The sequence below is a fragment of the Mauremys reevesii genome, linkage group 2, assembly GCF_016161935.1.
Source record: "Mauremys reevesii isolate NIE-2019 linkage group 2, ASM1616193v1, whole genome shotgun sequence".
NCBI lineage: Eukaryota > Metazoa > Chordata > Testudines > Geoemydidae > Mauremys > Mauremys reevesii.
In genome coordinates this window covers 109048647-109074741 of record NC_052624.1, presented here as the reverse complement: position 1 = coordinate 109074741, position 26095 = coordinate 109048647, and the positions used below count along the sequence as shown (strand labels likewise).

At 43.7% G+C, this 26095-nt stretch overlaps 1 protein-coding gene across 1 annotated transcript in view; it reads left to right on the top strand.

Annotated features, from left to right (window-relative positions):
- GALNT1 (polypeptide N-acetylgalactosaminyltransferase 1) overlaps positions 1-26095 on the top strand; it is a 169778-nt gene that overhangs the window by 70659 nt on the left and 73024 nt on the right. The gene's annotated exons all lie outside the window — the stretch shown is intronic.

The following is a 26095-nucleotide window of genomic DNA, read 5'->3' as shown; positions in this document are numbered from 1 at the left end:
GGATTACCTCATGCATGAGCACCTGTTATGGCCTTGGCGGGGGTTCCACTGCTGCCGATTGTCAGAGCCCACTACAAGAGCTCTGGTGTCTTCGGCGGCCTTCCTGGCGCACATCCCTATCTAGGACATCTGTAAAGCCGCAATGTGGTCCTCTGTCCACACGTTTTCTGCTAATTATGCCATCACTCAGCAGGCCAGGAACGATGCTGGGTTCAGCAGAGCTGTGTTGCAATCTATACATCCATGAACTCCTACCCACCTCTAGGGATACTGCTTTGGAGTCACCTAACATGGAATGGACATGAGCAAGCACTCAAAGAAGAAAAGAGAGTTACCTTTTCCGTAACTGATGTTCTTTGAGATGTGTTGCTCATGCCCATTCCATGACCCGCCCTCCTTCTCCACTCCGAGTTTCCATCAAGAAGGAACTGAGGTTGGAGGGAGCTGATGGTGCCCCTTATACTGCGCCATGCGGGTGCCACTCCAGGGGGCACCAGAGCTGGTCCCCTCTGGATACTGCTCAGGGAAAAACTTCCAGCACTGAAGCATATGGCGAGCGCACACACCTAATATAGAATGGACAGTAGCAACACATCTCAAAGAATACTGGTTACGGAAAAGGTAACTATCTTTTCTAAAATCTTGAAGGACATGATGATCAGAAATCAGTCGTTTCAGTTTGCTAACTACATATAATACTTCCTTTGTTTAATAAATCCGTTTTTAAATACAAAATGTTTTGATTAATTTTCTTATGTATCCAGCACATTTAATGTCATTTTATTGTACTAATTTAGAATGCTGTTTTTGTGCATTCTTAATTGAATTTTTCCATCCAAAAGCAGCGTGGCACCAACCATGAGTAAAAATTAATTTAATAAATAAAAAATGCATCACTGACCATTTTCTAACTTAATGTAAAAATTAAGTATTTGAATAAATGGATATTAAGCTAGATAATTTCTTTAGTAATTTTGTATAGATATAGTGTAACCTCCTGGTTATCAAATAGTAGTACCAAATTTATTGTAAAGGCTATATTTGGTTGCAAATCAGCATTTTAATGGTTATACCAGCAAGTGAGAGATGATTTAAAATTCATTTAAATCATTCTACCCTAGAAAATAAAGATATTTTGATCAGGGCTGGTAAATCTCAAGAGAAAATTACTTACTTGAAGAATTCAGAGGTCTCATGTTTATAATGAACCAAACTAAATTCGTAATTTTATATAGGGAAAAACATTTAACAAGAAATAGTATACTTGAAATAACTTTACCTAATGTAATTATACATATTTTTATTTAGGTTCCATATAGTTCTCTAGTGTCCATCTCTTTTTATTACATTTGAAGTTGCTTGCATGGTATTGACCCTTTCAGATTAATTTTTTAGTTAACAGTAACTGAAATAAAATTCAGTTTCAGAGTAGCAGCCGTGTTAGTCTGTATCTGCAAAAAGAACAGGAGTACTTATTTATACATACAGAGAACATGAAAACTGTACATTGGCCAAACCGGACAGTCTCTACGCAAAAGAAGTGGACACAAATCTGACATCAGGAATCCTAACATTCAAAAACCAGTGGGAGAACACTTCAGCCTCTCTAACCATTCAGTGACAGACTTGAAAGTGGCAATTTTGCAACAAAAAAAACTTCAAAAACAGACTCCAAAGAGAGACTGCTGAACTCGAATTAATATGCAAATTAGATACAATTAACTTAGGTTTAAACAGAGATTGGGAATGGTTGGGTCATTACACTAATTAAATATATTTCCCTATGTTAAGTTCTCCTCACACCTTCTATGGGTCATCTCAATTATCACTTCAAAAGTTTTTTTTTCCTCCTGCTGATGATAGCTCATCTCAATTGATTAGAGACTTCCTGTTGGTATGCATACTTCCACCTTTTCATGTTCTCTGTATGTATAAATATCTCCTGTCTCTGTGTTCCATTCTGTGCATCGGAAGAAGTGAGCTGTAGCTCACGAAAGCTTATGCTGTAATAAATTTGTTAATCTCTAAGGTGCCACAAGTACTCCTGTTCTTTTTGAAATAAAATTGTAGCTTCTTTAAGATGTCTCTCTTGGAGTTTCCCTGACCGCTTGAGGGGAGGGACTTTCAGGTGGGCAGAGCTCAAGAAGTAACCTTTTTTTCCCAGTCAGCTACCTGCATTCTTTTCAATGAATCATTGAACCCTTTTCTCTGGAAGCTCCTCTGGGGCTGCTGCTGATTCAAGGTCCAGCTGCTAGACGGATCTATTCCCCCTTCCATCCTGCTACTCTAAAGCATGTAATCACTGACCACTTTTCTCTGGAAAGTTCTAGTTCTATATTTTAAAAATAATACTCAAGTTACTTTTGATGTAGTATGTAATATTGGAGATGGTGGTATGTTTTCTATAAGAGTAATGTGATCAACTTTAAGACTTTGTATTAAGCTAGATCTGGTTTGAATGATATGGGTTCATAATTAACTTCGAATAAATTTTGAAGTGGGTTATGAATTTACATTTAGATTAATTCCTTCGTGTTAAAAACTGCAGTTATTTGTTTACTTATTACTATTTGACTATAATTTTAGTATGATCTAGGGGTATAAAGCAAGACCTAATTTCTTCTTGAAAGTGGCACAGATTATTCTCTTTCATGTACACCTCTACCCCGATACAACGCGGTCCTCAGGAGACAAAAAAATCTCACCGCATTATAGGTGAGACCACGTTATATCAAACTTGCTTTGCGCCCCCCACCCCCTGACAGGCACTCACTGGCAGCGGCAGGAAGCAGAGCAACCCGACCCCAACCCACTCCACTCCGCCACTTCCCAGCTGTGGCACTCTGCTTCCCGCTGCTGGTGAGTGCGGGGAGGTTGGGGAAAGGATGCCCCCCTGCACTCACCTGTGTTGGGAAGCGGAGTGACGCAGCCCCAGCAGTGTCGCTGGGGGGCGGCTGGGGAAAGATCCTGCACTCACCTTCCCAGTGCCAAGGCTGGGAGCTAGGGGAGTGGAGTGGGCTGGGGCCATGTCACTCCACTTCCCGCCGCAGGTGAGTGCGGAGGGCGTCCTTTCCCCAACCTCCCCTCACTCTCCGGCGGCGGGAAACGGAGCAGCCCAGCCCCAGGCAGCTTCACTCTGCCAGCTGCCAGCTGTGACTCTCCACTTCCAACCGGGCAGGTGAGTGCAGGACCTTTCCCCAGCTACCCCCCAGCAACATGGCTGGGGTCAGGGCAAGGAAAGCGGAGTGGGCTGGGGCCATGTCGCTCCGCTTCCTGCCGCTGGTGAGTGCGGAGAGGTTGGGTGACTGCTCCGACCCCCATCCATGCCGCCCCTCCCCCCCATACTCCGCTGCGGCGGGAAGCGGAGCGCTGCGGCTGGGAGCTGGCGGAGTGGAGTGGGCTGGGGCCAGGCTGCTCTCCTTCTGCCACTGCTGGTGAGTGCGGGGGGGATCCCTTTCCCTAAGCCCCCTACCTCAAGCGACACAGCTGAGGTGAGGGAAGCAGAGTGGGCTCCTCTGGCCCCGCCTCCCCTACTAACCCCCTGGGCCACTCTAGGACTGCGGGCCCCCATAGCTGCTGCCCCCCAGACCCTGGGGTGGGGGGAAGCTGCTGACTGCCCCTGAGACCCTCTGCCCCTTCTCGAACCCCTCGGCCCCAGCCTGGCCCGGCACCCTTAACACGCTGCTCTGAGCAGTGTGTCAGAGCTTTACTGCCTTGTATGCGAACCCGCCTTATATCGGGTTGCGTTACATCAGGGTAGAGGTGTATATGTGTATATAAGTTTGCATATATTTAATTGTATCCTCCTTTCTTCTCTCCGCCATGTGTCACTTATACCCTTATGGCTATCTCTTGTAAATGGATCTGTCCCAGGCATATGGTTCCAGCTATTTGGATTCATATGTAAGCTCTAGCCCTGATAGCATAAGCTATTTGGAATAGGGAGAGTCTTTGTGGTACAGTGTATAAGACTAATATTCCAGATAGGTTTTAGTTGTAAGGGGCTCAGAAGTTTTTCTTGAGATTATTGTTGAGGGCGTATAATCTACAGTTGCTTTTCTTTGGTCTAAGTTTGATACATTGGTTTCTAGAACTTCCTTGCTGAAGAGAAAAATTCAGAAACAGTTGCCTCATTTGGAAGTTAAGAATTGATTGAAGTTCTGTTCTGGCTCAAGTCATGTTATGCTTTGAGATTCACAAGAAAAGTAAAATAGAACAACTTTTTTTGTGCTTACTGACCTCACAATTGCTTTGAAAAATTGTATTTAATTATACCAGTTTTGAGGGTGCAATTACTTTTACAGTTAAGTGCAAAGATGAGAAATTAAATGAACTGTGTGCAGGTATAAGACTAGTACTTAGCCATTTGTAAGTCATATTTTGTAGGGTAAAGCCAATCTAAATTAATCAATAAAAGGCAAGATAGCTTTTTAGTTATGCAAACTAGAACAATAAGGCAATCAAATGCCAGACTTAAAAGCATATTTTGACCTACAAAATTTAAAAGGAATTTCTCTTCCGTACGTGGAATTGCATAATTAGCATGGCACATGTGGGCTTTTTTGCTTAAGATTCTGTATTTTGCAGTGGAATGCTGGACTTTGTAGTGTATTATGTAACCTTGTTAATCCTTTAAGTTTTTCTGGATAGTCATAGGCATTTCTGTGAACTACTTTTTAAAATAACTCATTTTGCATTCATGTTGTGATGCTACAGCAATGTGATAAGGTGATTAAGGACCCCGTAATGACATATTTGACAGTGTCTAGCAAAATTATGCAAACGTATGGTACCGTGTTGTGGATGTAATAAGCTGTCACAAAGGTCTTTTTACTGTGCTGGTACAAACATAAAAGGAAATGCAAACAAATTTTAAATTAAAATGTCAGCATGGTAAAACTTACCATGAAAAGACAGTGAATTTTGAAACATGTAAAGTTATGTATCTTGTGCAGTAACTAGACTCATTTTGCTTTAACTGATTTGTGTTGGTCTTTGTTCCTGGATGTTTTTGTACAATAATGATGGTTGTAGTATTTTAAGTATGAGTGAGTTTGGAAAGAGTTTAAAGCAGTCACATTTTTTCCCAGTGTTCTTATATATTTTTACGCACCATTTCAGATTTGAAATTTGTAGCATAAAATACCTAAGAAAGATAAAATGTAAAAATAGTAGCTGTCATTTGGTTGTGAAATAGTTACTCCTGGGAGAATTTTGCACCAAAACATTAAAAATTCTGCACACAGTATTTTAAAATTCTGCAAAATTCTGCCAATTTTATTTGTCAAAATAATACTCTATAATCATGCCAGTTGTTTCAATTATTTTGGTAATTTATTTAAAAATACCTGCCAGCAAGTATGTCTGTAACAATAGTCACATGCAGAAATTCCCTCAGGAGTAGAGAGTTAAAGAAACCTCTACAACAACCCAGTTCTTGTCGTTCCCCCCGAGCTCAGCCAGGGGCCAGACACTCGCACCCTACACCCCTAGAGTCCAGCTGCAGCCCCGCCCCCAGCCCAGACACTCACACTGTGTCACTCCTACCTCCCCCCCCACAGCCCAGACACCCTCTCAACACCTACCCTCCTAGAGTCCAGGGATCCAGAGAGAGAAACAGCCTGATGCTCGGTCCCAGGCCAGCATGTAGTTTCCTGCGCCCTGCTGTCTTCTTCCTTACCAGGGTGTGCTAGGAACTACAGCTGCTGGGAACCCTCCAGTAATGCCTCCACCCTCTTGGCGCCCCCCCCCCCCCCAATATGTGAACTGGGCTCTGCTGGGTCCAGCGGCCTCTAGTGGCAGCCAACATCTCTGCAGCCCATTTCTGGGGAGGGGGGAAGGAAATTCTGCACATCCAACATTAATTTGTGCAAAATTCTGCATTGTGCAGTGGTGCAGAATTCCCCCAAGAGTAAAAATTGGAATGGAACTTGAGGCTTTAATTTCTGCTGGAATATTGCTAAAACGTCTGAGTATGTTACACAACTACTTCTAATTTGCCTCATCATTTCTGGTACCAGTTCTGGGACAGTATTGACCACCTGAAGGGGAGGAGGAGGGGGGAAGCTGGGCTTTGGGGAGCAGCAGAGCCACAGCTGGAAGGTTTCCTTCTCCCTTCCTTAGCATCTGGCTTGCGGGGGTGTGGTGTGTGTGGTGGGGGGTGGTTGTTTTTTGCGCTATTTTGCCGTGTGGCGTATTGAGGACCTCCTTCCCCCTGGTGCACTGAGTTGTACCCTCCATCTCGGTTGCTGGTGGTGGGATGTGTGCGCACTATTTTGCAGTGGGTGGTCAGGAGACCTGAATTCCCCAAGGCACTGACCTGTTGCCTTCCCCTCCCCCAATCTCTTCTGTAGTTACTAGGAACCATTTTTCTCCCCTTGCCTCCACCCCCACCCCCATTGCAGGCTGCATATGGTGCTTTCCCCAGCCGTCCATCCCTTGCCAGGATGGAGCATGAAGCTGTCCCTGGCAGCTGGGCTCACTCAGCCGTTTTTGCTCACTGGCAGGGCCGGTGCTACCATTAAGGCGAACTAGGCGGTTGCCTAGGGCGCCAAGATTTGGGGGCACCAAAAAGCAGTGCCCCCATTTTTTTTTAAATACAGCAGTTCCTCCCCGGGAAAGACGCGGAACAGAGGGGAGCTGGGGTGGGGAGGTGCCATACGGCTGCCCGGGCTGGGGGATGGGGAGCTGCCGCGGGGGTGCCTCAGGGTGGGTGGGGGAGCTACCACAGGACTCCCCACCTCAGCTCACCTCTGCTCCGTGTCCTCCCTGAGCATGCCGCTCCCGCTCTAATTCTCCCGCCTCCCTGGCGCCGCAAGCCTGAGAGGGGAGGAGAATTAGAGCGGGGGCGGCGTGCTCGGGGAGGACGCGGAGCAGAGGTGAGCTGGGGTGGGGAGGTGCTGCACGGCTCCCCGGGGCGGGGGGAGCTGCTGTGGGAGGGGGTGCCTCGGGGGGGAGCTGCCGCAGAGGGGGCGCCTCGGGGGGGAGCTGCCGCAGAGGGGGCACCTCGGGGCGGGGAGCTGCCACAGGGCTGGGGCAGGGGCCGCAAAGTGGAAGTTTCACCTAGGGTGCGAAACTTCCTTGCACCAGCCTTGCTCACTGGGGGGCTCCCCTGCCAAACTCAGGGTTCCCCTGCCCAATTCCCCACAATCTTGGGGTTCCCCCATGCCCCACACCCCAAATCTCCTTCTCTACCCCCTCCCCAACCCCCCCCCCCCATTGTGGCTGCCCTACCCCTTCCAAAACACTCTTCAGGCATCTTTGATCAGACATTCCCCATAACAGCAATAGCCACTTAGGATCAACATAGCAAAAGGACACTGATATGTTGCTACTAACAAGTGTCTAATGTATACACAAAACATGCCTTTTTGACATGTTCAATCTGTAGGGCAGTGTGGTTTAGTGCATAAAATTTGAATGTTGTATTCGAAACCTGGTTTTATTCCTAACTCTGCGTGAAGTAATTTTATGCAATCTGTCTGTAAAAATTGTGTTCCTAATTCTTGACTCTGTACTACAGTTTGAATTATCAGGCCTTGGTTAGTAATTTGAGTTTGGCCAAGTAGTCCCACACTGTACCTGCTCCAGCACTCTTTGGATGGGCCTGACTCCACAGCAGTCCCCGGTTGAGAAGAAACTGATGGGAGCCAGGGTGGCGCTGCCCTTATATAACCATGGCAGGGGCTGTGAAGGGAGGGATGCCAGCACCACACCTATGGGTACTGCTAGGGAAAATTCTCTGACTTTGGTGCACTGGGCACGCACATACCTGAGTTACAGGTCTTTGCCCACATCTCAAAGAACAGTTACAATTACAGGTAAGTAACTAGCTTTTTTCTGGATTAGATGGAAGTTATGGCAGCTGTGTAGTGTACAATTAGAGATTTTAGTTCCTGAGGAGGAGGGAGGCTGTTTGGAATTGTAGGATAAGCAGTTCAGCTGGGGATATCTGCTCTTTGAGGCAGGAATTGACACCATATTTTGTATAGCACTTAGCACAATGAGATATTGGCCTTTCGGTGCTACTGCACTATAAATGGTAAATATTTGTGCCAAAGTTATCAGCAGTAAAATAATTGTGTTGATATGCAGATTTATTTGAAGATTGAGCTAAACCATTGCGGTGAGTGGGGCAGTTTACAACTCGGATATTATTGCAGGGTCTTTGCAGAAAACACTGCATCGGTGTACACTCAGTTCAAGTTTTCAAGATTACCTTCACAACCAAGAGGGGCTAGAAAATACTTTTTTTTTAAACTGAGATTCTGCAGAATATTGCTAAAAAAGTTGGAATTGCAGAATTTTCAGCTTTGTGGAAGACTGCTTTATGAGAGTTCACAGTGGGAATGGCTTCTTTCCCTCTCTCATCACCTTGACCCGCACAGGACTATTTGTAGCCTGGTACTTGGGTACAAGGGACATTTTCAAAAGGCCTAGTATAATGTATTTCATTTGCTCTGTTGAAATCTGATTTACAAGAGTTTACCTTATAAAACTTCCTGCATGTCTGTCTTACAATATGAAAGCCAGGTCTACACTGTAAACTTACATCAGTATAATTACATCACTCCAAGTATGGGAAAATCCACACCCCTAAGTGACAGTTATACCAAGCTAACCCCCAGTCTAGACTGCACTGTGTTGATGGAAGAGCTTCTTATGGAGGTGGATTAACTACTCTGATGGGAGGAGATCTCCCATTGGCATTGTAGCATTTTCTTGGAAGAGCGGCAGTGGTGCAGCTGAAGTATTGTAAGTATAGACCTGCCCAAAATATAATATGCTTACACATGAGATCATACTAAATTTAACTTTTCAAATCTTAAATTGATTTGCCTCTAATAGCAGTTGCTGTATATTAGAAACTGCTTGTTTGAATCATAATTTAAGCTGGCAGAGATAGAATCAGACTTGCATGCTTTTCTCAAACTTTATTTTTCCTGACTTAAGTTGCATAAGTAGGTGTATTGAAACCAAGACTGATAAGTTAGCGTATCAGAGAATATGCAAAGGTACTTTTTTCCAGACCGCAGTTTAAATAATTTAGACTTACTCCTGCACTTGTGTTCTGAAGCTGCACACTTATCCCTCATTCCATCACTCCATCAATTTATCTTCTGAATGATTTAAGGCAACACCACAAATCCTTGTGTCAAGACCATAGTATAAATACATGTGTATTCAAACATGGAGAATATGGATATAGAGGTGTCTCGGCCACTTATAATACCTGATTTGTTGATTACATACGCCACAGTATACTAATTGGGCATAGAGACTTGATTAGATCCATAAATTACCAGAATTTTTGTATACTTTCAGGACATATTTAATTGTTCTATTCAGATTCTAATAATGTAAAAGGAGATCATTCAGAGAAGGAACTAAAAACCTAACATTCTTTCCCATCAACTCTAAATAGTGCTGTCGTCATGAAGGTTTTTAGAAGGCTTTACACCGAGTTTAGGAAAAAGCAGTGGATACTCCTTCGTTTGAAGTTGTTAGTTTGAAAGTTCAGCCAGCTAAGCCCTGGTCTACACTACGAGTTTAGGTTGAATTTAGCAGCATTAGATAGATCTAACCCTGGACCCGTCCACATGACGAAGCCATTTTTGTCGATTTAAAGGGCTCTTAAAATAAATTTCTGTACTCCTCCCCGACAAGGGGATTAGCACTGAAATCGACATCACCGGGTCGAATTTGGAGTAGTGTGGACGTAATTCAACGATATTGGCCTCTGGGAGCTATCCCAGAGTGCTCCATTGTGACCGCTCTGGACAGCAAAAAGAACAGGAGTACTTGTGGTTCTCAACTCAGATGCACTGGCAGGTAGACAGGAAAAAGCCCTGGGAACTTTTGAATTTCATTTCCAGTTTGGCCAGCGTGGCAAGCTGATCAGCACAGGTAACCATGGAGTCCCAGAATCGCAAAAGAGCTCCAGCATGGACCAAACGGGAGGTACTGGATCTGATCGCTGTTTGGGGAGATGAATTTATGCTATCAGAACTCCGTTCCAGTAACTGAAATAAACACTTGAAAAAATCTCTAAGGGCATGATGGACAGAGGCTACAACAGGGACCCGCAGCAGTGCCGTGTGAAAATTAGGGAGCTCAGGCAAGCCTGCCAAAGAGGCAAATGGCCGCTCCGGGTCAGAACCTTAGACATGTCACTTCTACGATGAGCTTTCTAGTGGGGCCCCCACCACTACCTCACCCCTGTCCGTGGACACCTGCAAGGGGGGAGTCTCACACAATGGGGATGAGGAGGATAGCGCACAGCATGCAAGCAGAGAAACCATTCTCCCCAACAGCCAGGAACTGTTTATCACCCCGGATCCAATACCCTCCCAACCCAGGCTCATGGACCATGAAGCCAGAGAAGGCACCTATGGTGAGTGTACCTTTTGTAAATATAATGCATGGTTTAAAAGCAAGCAGGTTTAATGATTAATTTGCCCTGAAGACTTGGGATGCATTCGCGGCCAGTACAACCCCTCCTTTTAAATGGCCAACCCAACGGGTACTTGATATGGGAAAAGAGGGTGCTGCTATTTGAAACCATTCCACATGTTCTGAAGGTTGAAGAAGCTGAAAGACTCTGGCTTACCATGGCTGCCTGCAAGCCGAATTCTGTTGCCTGGCCCTGCATGTGTGATCTCTAACACCAGACTGGCAGGCTCTCAATATAAGAGGCAGAATGCAACCTTGTACCGAAAGCACATGTGCTATGTAACGTTAACAGCTTGGTTCACCGTGAAAGAGTCTACTCATTGTTCTCTAAAATGTCTTTTTAAATGCTGCTACTCCCTTTTTTCCCTCCTGCAGCTGCAAATGTTGCAATGCTCCCCCATCATCTCTGTCCCAGAAACTAGTGCAGATAAGTCCAAAAAACCACACTCGCGATGAAGTGTTCTCTGAGCTCATGCAATCCTCCCGCACTGAAAGAGCTCAGCAGAATGTGGAGGCAAACAATGTCAGAGTCCAGGAAAGCAGAAAATGAACACGAGGACAGAAGGGACAAACGAGATGAGAGCTCACGGGAGCAAGAGAAGAGGTGGCAGCAGTGCGATGAGAGGAGACAGGATGCAATGCTGAGGCTACTGGGGGATCAAACTGATATGCTCTGGCATCTGGTGGAACTGCAGGAAATGCAGCAGCAGTAGCACAGACCACCGCTGCAGCCCCTGTGTAACCGCTTGTCGTCCTCCCCAAGTTCCATAGCCTCCTCACCCAGATGCCCAAGAACACGGGGGGAGAGGAGTGGCGGCTCCAGGCATCCAACTGCTCCAGCCCAGAGGACTGCCCAAGCAACAGAAGGCCGGAAGTTTTGAAGTGCAGTGTGGCTTTGTCCTTCTCTCCTACCCTCATCCACCACCCCACCCTATGTTTCCCTCCTCACCCACCCCTCCTGGGCTAGCTTGGCAGTTATCACCCCATTTGTGTGACGAAGTAATAAAGAATGCATGATTTTGAAACAACACTGACTTTATTGCCTCTGCAAGAGATGATCCAAGGTGGGGAGGGCAGTTGGCTTACAGGGAAGTAGAGTAAACCAAGGGGGTGGGGTTTCATCAAGGAGAAACAAACAGAACTGTCACACTGTAGCCTGGCCAGTCATGAAACTGGTTTTCAAAGCTTCTCTGATGTGCAGCGTGCCCTGGTGTCTGGCTGCACATAATCAGTGGCCAGGCGATTTGCCTCAATGTCCCACCCCGCCATAAACATTTTCCCCTTACTCCCACAGATATTGTGGAACACACAGCAAGCGGCAGCAACAATTGGAATATTGGTTTCGCTGAGGTCTAACCGAGTCAGTAAACTGCACTAGCGCCCTTTTAAACGTCCAAATGCACATTCTCCCACCATTCTGCACTTGCTCAGCCTATAGTTGATCTGCTCCTTACTACTGTCCAGGGTGCCTGTGTACGGCTTCATGAGCCATGGAATTAAGGGGTAGTCTGGGTCCCCAAGGATAACTATAGGCATTTCAACATCCCAAACGGTTATTTTCTGGTCTGGGAAGTAAGTCCCTTCCTGCAGCTGTTCAAACAGACCAGAGTTCCTGAAGATGTGAGTGTCATGTACCTTTCCCTGCCATCCCACGTTGATGTCGGTGAAACGTCCCTTGTGATCCACCAGTGCTTGCAGCACCATTGAAAAGTACCCCTTGCAGTTTATGTACTGGCTGCCAAGGTGGTCCGGTCCCAAGATAGAGATGCATTTCGTCTATCGCCCCACTGGAGTTAGGGAATCCCTTTGCAGCAAAGCCATCCACTATGACCTGCACATTTCCCAGAGTCACTACCCTTGATAGCAGTAGCTCAGTGATTGTGTTGGTTACTTGGATCACAGCAGCCCCCCACAGTAGATTTACCCACTTCAAATTGATTCCCAACTGACCGGTAGCTGTCTGGCGTTGCAAGCTTCTAGAGAGCTATTACCACTCACTCGTGAACTGTGAGGGCTGCTCTCATCTTGGTATTCTTGCACTTCAGGGCAGGGGAAAGCAAGTCACAAAATTACATGAAAGTTCCTTTACACATGTGAAATTTTCACAGACACTGGGAATCATCCCAGACCTGCAACACTATGTGGCCCCACCAGTCTGTGCTTGTTTCCCGGGCCCAGAATTGGCATTCCATGGCATGAACCTGCCCCATTACCACCATGATGTCCAAATTGCCAGGGCCTGTGCTTTGAGAGAAGTTTGTGTCCATGTCCTCTTAATCATCATGATCGCGCTGTCGTCACCTCCTTGCCTGCTTTTGCAGGTTCTGGTTCTGCACATATTGCAGGATTATGCACGAGGTGTTGACAATGCTCACAACAGCAGTGGTGAGCTGAGCGGGCTCCATGCTTGCTCTGGTATGGCATCTGAAGGAGAGCAGGAAAGCAGTTGCAGCGTAATCGGTGGATGATGACGGATGCCACGAGAATAGATATTTATACCAAATGATGAGAGGACCTGCGAGGTGGATTCATGACACCAGGAGAGCAGAGTTGCAGTGGAAGCGGTGGATGATGATGGTTTGCAGACCTACTGCACTGTCTACTGCCAGAAGCACCCAGAACACAACAGCAGTGATGTGACTGAGCTGAGCGGGCTTGCCATCGTATGGCATCTGCATGGAAAAAAGGTGTGAAATGATTGTCTGCCATTGCTTTCACGGAGGGAGAGACAACTGATGACATACCCAAAACCACCCGCGACAATGTTTTTGCCCCATCAGGCACTGGGAGCTTAACCCAGAATTCCAATGGGTGGCGGAGACTGTGGGAACTGTGGGATAGCTACCCACATAATAAGTTGATGCTAGCCACAGTAGTGAGGACACACTCCGCCAACTTAATACGCTTAGTGTGGACATATGCAGTCGACTGTATAAAATCTATTTCTAAAGATTGACTTCTATAAGATCGACCTAATTTTGGAATGTAGACATACCCTGAGACTCTGAAGTCATACTGACCTTGCTATTTGATAAGTAGACTGAAGAAAATTACAGTTGATACAATTACTATAGTAATGCTAAAAATCTGAAAGCATCTGATCAAGGACTTTTTTTTTACTCTAGGAAGCTTTTTTCATCTGGTCTTACCATCAAGAGCAGTGGCTCTTTGAAGATATTTCCATATTAGACAAAATGCATAGTGTATTTTGAGCCTATTTCAGAATCTGGCCTAAGTTTTCTTGTTGTTGTGAGTTTTAATATTTATTTCCCCAAAAAAGCAGAAGGGATAAATCCTGTTTTACTTATAAAAAATAAAATAAAACTAAAACTTTAAAAATCATGTTGCCACTGTAAGCCAAAGCAGTGTAAGTTTAAGTTTTTTTAAATAACTTCTCATCCTGAGACTGATATTACCAACTTTGGTCTGAGCCGTGTCATATTCTCAGTTTTCCTCAATTGAGATTTGATAGTTCCAACATGAGAAATACATTTGGCAAGGGAGACTTAAAAAGTATAGTTTCAGCCATTTGGAGAAGAGAATCCTTCTAAGTTTCTATCAAAAAATGCTTTTCTAGGGACAATTTGTTATGCCAGGAAAACTAGTAAATTACCACTTTCCTTTTGTGAAATTCTGCTTGAATTCTGTAACCACAATGGTTTTAAGGACCATTTTGGATTTTGTTTCCAGGGTTTAAAGAAGATTTCTACTTGGTTCATGAGATTATGCGACCTTTCTTCTATCCAAATCTTTGAAATAAGACGAAAGGAAAATTTCATACTCTTGATGTCAGGTAAATTATGAAATACTAATGATGGCAGAGAATTTAGCAGGTTGGATTAAAATGGGTGGAAACGTTTTTGAAGGTTTTGTCTGCATTCAGGTCACCGGTTGAAAGATTAAGGGTAGATTTTGATGTGAATCGTATAAATTAAGACCCCTGTTTAGCATAAATGGCTACAATCCAAGACTCTGAAGATGAAGCTCTTTTCAGATGTAGTGGAAGGCTCTGATACAGACTTTTTGGCAATGTTTTTTATGCTGCCGTCAATTAAAACTGTGGTTATATGCTGAGTATATGTTTGAAGGAAGTCCAGCAAATTGTGGTCCTTAAATGGTCCCACTTTGCTCTGATATTTTGTTTTTAGTTTTTAGCCATATTGGTTCTACAGGATAATAGTGAATTTTTATTCCAGTGCATGGATTGCCTTTTGGTGATTTCTAGGGTATGTTTGTCTCTGAATACTAGAGTTAGTGTCAAGGTTATTGTTAAATAATGGACTCGTCTGTAAAAGTTTCAAGAGGCTGTCAATATCCAGGAAAGTTTAAACCAGAATTTAATGCACATTTTCAAGTTAAGAATAAGACTTTTTTCTATAGCAATTATACTTTAAATTGAGCTCTTAACTTCATGGACAGTGGAAAATAATTACTTTATTGCAACTGTAAGGATACTGTAATGTGTCCCAATTAAGCGCCATTATATTTTCATACCAAAGATTTTGCAATTTATAATTTTTTTCACTAATATAAACAGCATTATAATAGGAGATGTGCTACCTAAAACATTCCATTATTGGGGGGGAGCTCTAGCACCAACATTGAAATTTGGCTAGGGGATAATCCTGGGGTTAGGGAAATAACTGTTACTGTCCCCATCTAAATTCTTTAGAACTGGGTTAAGTCGTAAGCTTCTAAATCACCGTTTCCCATCTCTGTTTTCCTTAGTGTTGCTTGCATGAAGCTTGCTGCTAAGAATCTATTAACATCCTGTTAGAACTTCAACATTTATCACTTGAACAACCTGCTCTAGCATGCCATACAACTAAACTTCTGAATTGGGGGGGATGGAATGGATGCTCTTGTTCCCTTCTCTTGTTTTTACCCATCAAAATATCTTTTGGTCTGGGGGAACATGCACGTGGCTGTATACCAAGAGACCGTGAATTCTATACTCAAAGCTTCTAACTTCCATTAATAATTCTGTGCCCTGCATAACTCTGTATTGACCTCATCCCCCACTGAAAGGTTACAGAATCAGGGAAAAGAACCCAGATCTTATATTTGGCAGACCCATGTTTGTCATTTAGCTGTACTGCCTCTCAATCTGCTAAATCTTTGTGCTTGGATATGCCTCTGTAAAATGGGGCTCACTCGTGTCTGCATAAAACATTATTCTCAGGTTACATGTTGTCCTGTAGTGGCTGGTCTTCAGGGGATAACAGATTACTCCTTCTGGTAGCAAATATAGTTAACCCTCTAGCTCAGTGTTTCCCAAACTTGGAACGCCACTTGTGTAGGGAAAGCCCCTGGCGGGCCGGGCCGGTTTGTTTACCTGGCGCGTCTGTAGGTCTGTCCGATCACGCTCCCACTGGCCACGGTTCGCTGCTCCAGGCCAATGGGAGCTGCAGGAAGCGGTGGCCAGTACGTCCCTCGGCCCGTGCCGCATCCAGCAGCTCCCATTGGCCAGGATCTGCGAACTGTGGCTAGTGGGAGCCACGATGGGCCGGACCTGCAGACGCGGCAGGTAAACAAACCGGCCCAGCCCGCCAGGGGCTTTCCCTACACAAGCAGCATCCCAAGTTTGGGAAACATTGCTCTAGCTCAACCAGTAAGAGGTCTGTTCCTCAATAATCCAGGATTTAAAATCTGCTGATGATACAGGTGACAGTATTAAGGTTTCATATAATAGAATTTGTGTGTTCCTTTTAAAAAACATTTGGAAACAACATACAAACCCCCTACATGTTAAATACATTAAGTTTAGAAAGTTCAGTACGCAAATTTTAGGAAACTGTAGAATTAAGGTTGTGTGGTTCAACTTTATACCTGTTCCCTTGTGCATATATATTATGTGTACTTTATAACTAGTTCACATACAGTTATTTCAACTGGATCCCTACCTCAATAGCAGCATTTTAACAACATTTTGAGTCTGTAATTCACTATAGAATGTAAAACAGACCTGTTAAGAAGGCATGCAAGACTTGTCAATAAATTAATCTCTTCACAGTATTACCTGCAGAAATGTTTTTTCCGTGGTTTTTAAAGCCATGAAACAAACTGTAGCAAACTCTACTAAACTAATGTATAATAAACAAGTATTTATGTAATATTCTATATAGCACACACTCTTTGGTTTTAAGAATGATGCTTAGATTAAATTGAACAGTGAATACAATACACACAACAATTCAAAGAACCAATAGTGTCTCTAGAATCTCTAAATGACAAGTGATATGCTGCAGTGAGATTAGCCTATAGCAGGGGTAGGCAAACTATGCCGGAGCTGATTTTCAGTCGCACTGCCTGGGTCCTAGCCTCCAGTCCTGGGGGCTCTGCATTTTAATTTAATTTTAAATGAAGCTTCTTAAACATTTTAGAAACCTTAATTTATTTTATATACAACAATAGTTTAGTTATATATTATAGACTTATAAAAAGAGACCTTCTAAAAATGTTGCAATGTATTACTGGCATGCAAAACCTTAAATTAGAGTGAATAAATGAAGACTCGGCACACCACTTCTGAAAGGTTGCCGACCCCTGGCCTATAGGTTCCTTATTGGGGTAATATTTGAGATGGTATTGCTTGCAGGAATTGTCAGTAAACTGATTCAGGTTAGTGCTTCCTCAACGTTTTGTATTTATCTGAATGTTTTAAAGTTTGATTTTAATGTAAAATTAGCCATTGTTGGTCCAGATGACTAATCTTGAAATGATACAAATGTTAGTCCTTTTTTATGGCACTGAGAAATTAAAATGGTAAAAGAATAACCATTCATCAAGACCTGAAAACTAAACAAGGCTGAGCAATAGATGCAGTGATTTAATTCTGTCAAATCAGACCTTACATTCAGTGGCTTAAAGCGCCTCTCTTTTAATAGCTTTGCAATCCAGGCAGAGCTATTGAGAATGAACTTCAATTCACACAGGTACCTTTTTTCTTAGATACATAATTCTTCTTTGATTTGCAGAATCTCATAATTTAAACAAGGTCTAAATTAACACCTCACCGCTATACTGCTTTATCTTGCACTGTTTTCAGTGGCTTGATAAAGAGTGTGTGACTCTCAGAAGCGTGTCTAGATTACTTTTTGTTAGTCCAAGTGAGGTTACATTTCTTGTTTCCCACTCTGATTATGTCATGCCTCTTTTTGAATTCTTCTACTGGCTCCCACTTCTGATGCACAGGTTCAAGCTTCTCTTCCCCTTCAAGACCCCATGTAATTTTCTTGCCTTCTAAATCTCTCCCTATCTAACACCTCCCTTATCCTTGACTGTGCCAATAATGCCAGTCTGGTTGCTCATTTTGTACATTTTCTTCTGCAACAGTGTCTATGGTTTCTTGTGGGCTATTCCTTAATTGATAGAATGTCCTTCTTAAACAGTCTTCACTTTGTCAGGGACTCTAACCCCGACAATCTGCACTGGGACTCTAACCCAGGCAACCTTAACCCTACTCAACGGGTAGGTGGATGTTGCTGGATTTCTACGAGCTTCAGCTGGTTCACAGAACTCGCCTTATCGCCGACGCAGAGATCAGATTACCAGGCAAGGCTCCTCTAAATCAGATGATGCGCGCTGCGTTGCCTCAGAGTCTGATCCCCCGCCGGAGAGTCAGACAAAGTCCCGGCGGAGTCGCCAAAGATGTCGGGGACTCGAACCCCAACAGCGAAGTTCGTTGTCTGACCGCAGTGAGACAGGCAACACCAGCAAGGTCCGATCAAAAGTTCTTTATTGACAAGTGCACGTATCAGTAAAGAACAGCTCGTATCCGAAAAGAACCAGCCCCCTCTTTACAGCTTAGTATTAGCTTATATAGACAGTTTTATTACGTCATAAATTATTCACTTCACACAACCCATATCCCACCCCCCTTTGGTTAGTAACAAACCCTAATAACAAAGCACATCTGTCTTTCTTTATAATGTAAGCAAGTTGTGATGCCCCAGCAACTTTCTTATCAGCATAGTTGCCAAGCACCAGACACTAGAAGACAGGAGTTAACGCAGCTGGTAACTTGAGGAATGCACCTCCCTTTCGTATCTCACTTTTTCCCAGGGCTTTATGAAACATGCTGACTTCAGTCAGATTGACATAACTGGTTTTTGTGCTACATCTTTATTCAGGCCTAACAACTTTCATTTACATCCACTCTCAAAATCCTCTTTTTGTGATGTATACAAGAATCTTGGCTGACCATCATCAACTTATTACTTTCTCACTTGTTTGGGGACAACAGGTCAAATGTTGGGAGGATGAAGTGTAAGGGCTATTAAATTGAAGCTGGAGATTTGTGTGGGAGAAGATGAGAAGCTTATTTGATGGGAGAGAGGGAACCTTAGTGTGTGTAATATTAAAATAAAATCTATCAGTAAGCTTGTAACTAATAAGACTAGTCACCCTGATTGTTTTGTATATTGCAACCCTCTTACTTATCCTTTTTTTTGGGGGGGGGGATCAAAGCAGCTGGAAGTCTACTTGCATTTTAAAAGTGCATGTTTTGGGAACTGTAGCAATCTGAATAAGTAATGATACTAGCTAGAAGCTCATAGGTTGAGGACCATTTCTGCAAGGAAAGGGCTTGACACATAATGCAAAACTTTCATCCCCAGCAGCCCTTTGGGGCCCTCTTTAACCTATATCGGAGCTGAAATGTAGGCTTGGCAAGCTGGTCAATTGACTGCCTGTTTGACCACAATCAGATATTCCAGTAAGAATGTCCTGATGTAGGAGGAGGTCTACCTTTTTTGATTGCATCATGGCGCCATGTGTTCACAAGTCTACATAAGTATCTTGATCACTCATTTTACTACATGTTACCTGTTAGGAAAAAGGTAAACTAATTGAAAACTGAGCATCTTGATTAGCTGGAATTTTCTAGAATGAAGTGTAGTCTCTTTTTTTTGTATACCAGGCCAATGATGTACATAGTGGTTTACAAAGGACATAAAAATTAAGACTGCGGTCCCTGCCTCAGAGCCTACAATATAAACTGACTAGACAGGCATACATACATTAACTCCGTAGGGAGGGAAAAGAGGGTTCAGTCATTACGTCTTCCCCCCAACACAGAGAAAAAGATGTGCAGCCATTAAACCTCGCCCTTAAGAAATACAAGTATGAAGTATTAACCCCCTAACTTCTCTCCCCACCCTCAACAAAGTAACAGGGCCGCCCAGAGGTGGGGGCAAGAGGGGCAATTTGCCCCAGGCCCCACAGGGGCCCTCACGAGAGTTTTTCAGGGCCCCTGGAGCGGGGTCCTTCACTTGCTCCGGGGGGCCCGGAAAACTCTTGCGGGGAGGGCGCAGGAGCTTCTTCTGCTCCCGGTCTTCGCCAGCGGGGGGTCCTTCCGCTCCGGGGCAGAAGGACCCCCCACTGGCGAATTACCGCCGAAGCGGGACCAGCCGCTGAAGTTCAGCTCGGTCTTCGGCGGTAATTTGGCGGTGGGGGGCCCTTCCGTTCCAGGACCCGCCAGCGAAGTGCCCCAAAGACCTGCGGCGGGGGCCCCCCGCCGCCAAATTACCACCGAAGAACGGGCTGCACTTCGGTGGCGGGTCCCACTTTGGCAGTAATTCAGCGGCGGGGGGGCCCCCGCTGCGGGTCTTCGGGGCACTTCGACGGCGGGTCCCGGAACGGAAGGGCCCCCTGCCGCCGAAGACCCCAGGCCCCTGGAATCCTCTGGGCGGCCCTGCAAAGTAAACAACCCATCTTAAATGCCCTTGTAAATAACCCCCCCCGCATGTAAATAAACCACCCTCAATAAAAAATCCCCTTCATAGTCCCCTACCCCCCAAACCTACACATGCATCCTTAGCCAAAGCTTCCAGGAGTATAAAAAGTTCTTTGATAATGAGAGGGGTTGACATCATATCTCTTCAGAGACTCTTTCCTTTCCGTCTTTCTTCCTCCTGCTATGGCTTATGGGTCCATTTTATTTTGCTGCAAGGAGGAGGGCCTGTTCCCACACGCTACCCTATGCCTGAGTGATTTGTGATTCTGTAGAGGTTCTGGGAGGAAAGGAGCGGTATGGCCAAATACAAAGCTAGAATATTCTGGAAGCTCAGGAGTTAGAAATAGAACTGGAAAGTCTTCAGATATTCATCAAAGTGGTATTAAGAAGTTTTTGGATAGAATATCCCATTACCAGGAAAACAAAATTGACCAGATATTTGTTAGATGTATTTATGGCAGTAATACACCATTTCATATGGTCAGAAATTCTTATATACTGGAATTTTATCATAAATTGCATTGTTTATTAAGTACCAAATAGGAAACTATTTGTGGGAAATCTGAATGTGAAACGGCTGATGTAAAAAAGAGAGTTGGTGGTGGTGTGCTTCTGATACCACAGCGTTCAACTTGAGACAACCTTCTGGATTTGAGTCTGCAAATGAAGGTTGTCTCAAGTAATCCCCTCCCTGAATCCACAGGACTGGTGCACAACTCCTTGACCTTCATCTTGCTATCCATCCTCCCCACAGAAAAATATTTCTCATTTCACATAGGCATTTCCTAATAAAGGGTATTCCCTTTTAGACTGCCAGCAGCACTGAGGGTGTTCAAGAAATGTTTTAATGTAATAGCAGCAGCCCACCTAAGAGAGAGTCATAGTTTTAACAACTCCAAACCTCAACAATTGCCTCATCCTAGGAAAATGTCCTCAATAGGTAGTCAGCTCCATTCAGCAGACTATTCATCCTTTTGCCTCCCTAGAACTAAGGGTCAATGAGGAAAAACAAATTCTATTAAGTCCATTAATGGCTATTAGCTAGTATGGGTAAGGAATGGTGTCCCTAGCCTCTGTTTGTTAGAGGGTGGAGATGGATGGCAGGAGAGAGATCACTTGATCATTTCCTGTTAGGTTAACTCCCTCTTGGGCACCTGGCATTGGCCGCTGTCGGGAGACATGGTACTGGATTGGAGGGACCTTTGCTCTGACCGAGTATGGCCATTCTTATGTTCTCTATTTAAAAAATACTTTACTGGGATACAACAGCAGCAAGGACCTACCTCCTGCAGGAGAGAATCAGTGGCATAGTGGATTTAATCATCAGCAGCAGGCACATCATAAACACATTGCTGAGAACTTGCCTCAGGCTTCTAGGTCACATAGTGTCCTGCACCTACATAAGTCAGCATGCTAGACTTCACCTTTGCTGCATATAAGATGGTTGAAGTAAAGTGTATCAGCCCATCAGACATCACCTAGACAAGAGAGTGCAGGTCCCCCCGGAAGTTGTCATGTAAATTGGTGGAAGTATCCCAATAAATCTTCCAGAGGAGTTCCCTTTTCTCTGTGCCTACCATTCAAAACTCTCATAACAAATGCCTCCAACATGGGATGGGGGTTTACCTGGGCCAAATAGGTTCAAGGCCTCTGATCTTTTGAAGAGGCCCAATTACACACACACATTCTGGAGCAGAGTGCAACTCACCATGCTTGTGCTCCATTTTTTCCAGTTTTTAAAGGCTCATCTGTCCATATATTAACAAATAGCAATGTTTCTCTAACAAAGAGGAGCAAGAGCCACCCCTCTGTCAGGAAGCAGTATGGCTGTGGAACAAGTGTATTGGTCACAACTTAAATCTAGTGGCTCTCCGCTTCCCAGTACTTCAGAATGTTCTGCTTGCTTGCCTCAGCGGACAATTTACAAGCAATCATGATTTGTCGGTAAAGGACATTGTCATTCAAGAAATACTTATTGGGGTCACTCCTCAATAGATATTATCAACATTGAACAACAGAAAGTGTCAAGATTTCTTCAGCAGAGGATCAGGATCACAGGTCCGCAGCAGGGGCATTCCTGATCCCTGGTCATCAGTTTTCATGTATAAGGCTGTAAGAAAGTTGATGTTTTGTTTGTTTTGTTCGAAAGTTGAAGTCAAAGCCCCAAGACCTAAACGCTTGTTTTGTTACTGATTAGATGAGTAGTACCTCCCCCTACTCCTCCATGCCCAGTGTGTGGTGTGGGAGCCCAAACTCTTGCACCCTAAAGCCAGACCCAGATCAGAGATCTCTAGAGGCTTTCCCAGCCCTATATCCTGCAGGAGAGACAAGCCCTAGTGCCCACCCAGCCCCATTCACTGGGACCTTCCCAAGCTTGTACCTCAGTGCAGAGGGATGGCTGTGAAAAGCAAAGTCCTTGAAATTGGGTAGGAGACACTCCTGCTTGGCGTCCCTCACCCACACTACCAGGTGTAGGTAGACTTTCACCTGGGCAAAGTGCAAGGCAAGCACCAGAAGGGCCTGAGTGCAGGCAGTGATGCTCAATATGGAGCTGGGGCAGTGAGGGGTGAATGCTATGGAGAAACTAGTCCCATCCTCTGCATCTGCCATGGCTCCCACCAAGTCATGACAGAGAGGTGGCTCTGCCAAATTTTGTGGTATTGTGACTCCATGTGCCAAGTCGCAGTGCCACTAAAAGTTGCAACAATTTGCAGTTTCCTCAACAAAATCACAGCCCGTGATTTTCCTACAGCCTTACGCATGCATTTATCATCCAGTTCCCCTAATCCCAAGGGTAATCAGAATAATCAAACAAGACTCAGCAAAGATAATGTTGGCTCCAGCCTAGGCAAAGGCAGTCTTAGTTTTCAAACCCGATGAGCCTCTCATTTCAGCCCCTGATCCAACTGCCTGTTCAGCTGTCTCGGCTATCCCAGACGGAAGGCCGAATTTTGCATCTGGTTCTAATATTTATAAGATCCAGATTCAATTTATAGTATGGATACTGGATGATTGTCAGTGTTAGAGGGAAGTTGCTCATCAGAAGTCAAAATACCTGTATTAAAAGTAGAACTCTACCAGCGCTACATACTCATAATGGAAAATAGTTAGATCTGCATAGGGCCCTGTCAGTCTTGATGGGATTAAGCTGTTAGGGTATTTCCTAGATCATTTGTATTTTATGAAGAAAGAATGAAAGGTTAACATGTTTCCACCTGAAGACTGTCTAATTGGATTACTAGTTGTAGTAGACTTCACTAATATTTAGCTTAAGTAGCCTTTCCAGAAAGAGACTCAGCTCACTCCAAGGCCCAAAACACCACAGTTGCGTCTTTGAGGAATATGTTTGTTGCAGTTGTATGTAGGGCAGCCACTTGGAGCTCAGAACATGGGTTTTACACACTTTATTCCATTGAACATCACAGTGTGATGCTCATTTTGGGAGGGCCATTTTATAGTCATTTAGGTTCCCAGCACCCACCTCTATCAAGTTTGATCACAGAGTCCCCATCAGTGGCGTATATGTGAACAAGCACTCAGAGAAGAATACTAATTTTGGTTCTTTGAGATGTGCTGTCCACTAGCTGTTGTCCTTTCTCACTAATAGAGTGTCTTATAGCAGCTGGATTTTGTATTGGTGAAGGAATTAAAGGATGGTTGGGGTTGCCCTGTCCATTATGCCTTTGTTGGGAGCACAAGGATATTCAGGGTAAGGGGCAATCCCCAATAGACACTCCTGGTCCAAAAAAATCCAGAATTGAGTGCACTGGTTCATGAGTATCATCCTTGGAATATAGATATGGACAGCATATCTCAAAGAACCTCAGTAAGGTAAATAACCGTTTCATCATATGGCTATAATGTTTTCCAGAGATTTTGTGACATTCATTCCTACGTGGCAGGTAACTTTGTTCAGACTTAATGTTACAGAGAAATGTATTATAAAGCCAGATTGTGCCTGGCCCATACACAAGATGGGGCATGCAGGGCTTGAATTGGAAAACAAATGACTATTCTTCTAAGCGCCATCTGTTTGAAATGCCAAAATAAGACATCCTTCCATAGAAGCTACTTATTGGTGTGGCTTGGATGCCCTTTGGGCTACGTTCTTTTTTGGAGGGGAGGGTGTCAGACAAGGATGCTCTTTAGGCTCAGCTCACTCTCAGTAAGGCATGTTGGAGCTTGTATGCCCCCAGACTTTGTGGGTTCTGCTCTCAGTTGGAGGAACCACCCCACTCCCACTCAGAAAGTTCAGGCACAAATGTAGTACTTATGCTCAGAGTATGAGAACTAGTTTTGGCTAGTGCCTTTAGTGACCCTATCTTCTGCAAATTTGAATGAGGGTGGGATGAGGATGCAGACCCATTGCCCTATCCTTTTACACTGGCCAGTAATGCTAGCCCCCTCCCTAAATTTGGAGGAAACATACTGAATGTTCCTCACGGTTCCCTGAAGGCTGTTGGAAGGAATAAGGTGTATTCGTTGTCCTCTTCTGATTTTGATTTCATATTTCTACATTGCTTTGTTGATTCTCCAAAGTTGACAGTACTAAAATCTTGTATTACAATAGTGTGCATATGATTCTGAATATATATAGTAAAATTTTTTCCCTTTAAAGCCTTCCAATATTTTTTTTGAAAATTTATGTGTAGTATATTGATTTCTCTACCTGATTCTGTGAGGGGTTGCTTGCTGAAAAACAGTGATCCAGTCTGTAGGCTAGCCATTTGCTTTTTAAGGTATGTGATGCTCTTGGAGACATTATAGTCTTGCATACAAATTTCAAAACGTCAAATATGAAAACTTTTTTAGCCTACTTTCAGTCAGGTAAAAATAATTAAAAAATAAATCTTTCTTTTTTTGCCTTTCAACTAGTTTTTATAGCATGTCCAATATATGGAAAACTGGAAAAAAACATTTTTGTATCCTAGAGTGGGGGCATCAAATGTGACAAACTTTTCAGTAGCAAAAGGTTGTATGAACATAATTTGGCTTTATTTTAAAAAGCTACAATAAAGTTCAATACAGAATTAACTTACATGAGTTTTATAGGGTATTTTTAAATATTACATTTTCCCCCAAATGTCAAGAACTACTAGAGTAGGATAATGCTAAATATATAATGCTAGCTATATTAAAATATTTTCCTTCTTCCAGACATACAGTATTCCAAACAAATTACTTTTTTGCAAATATACTTCCAATTTTTCTGATTTTTTTTTCTGTTGTAAAACTGTTCACTTCCCAGCCTGTATAGCTTTTGCTTAACTAAGTTTTTTTTTTCTTAAAGCGAGTATAGATCTAATTTTATATTATCAGAGGTAGCATCCTTGGAAGATTGATCCTCCTTATTCACAAAACAGGTATACAAGGATGTACAAGAAATGAGACAATAGTTTCAGTTCACATCTTGTGTGTTTGCCTATGGTGTTAACAAGGCTGCCACTTCTTTATCCTATTCTCACCAACTCAATTTATGCACTGCACGTGACTGAACAACCGTCAGATGGTAACATCTGGTCAGTGCTGACCAGAGCAGGGAGCAAGACGGTACACTGGAAATGAAAAGTTTGCCATTCCATTACTTAATCCACTGAGCCATTCAGTCCTCCATCCTTTCCTTGCCTCTCTACTGTAGGTTTGAACAATTTAGCATAATATAATGAAAAACGTTTTTCTTAACCCTTTACACCAGTGTATGTTAAAAAGAGCCACAAAGCTGGAACACACAGAGAGATGTTATGGTGCAAATATATCTATTTGCTATTTTAAATCTCCAAACTCTTGATCTTTTCATTTTTCACGTTTTAAATCCTACTATTGGAGTATTTTTAATATTATAACCCAGAAATTATATTTTAAAATTGTTATAAAAACTGTTGACTTATAAATGAACCTCTTTGATTT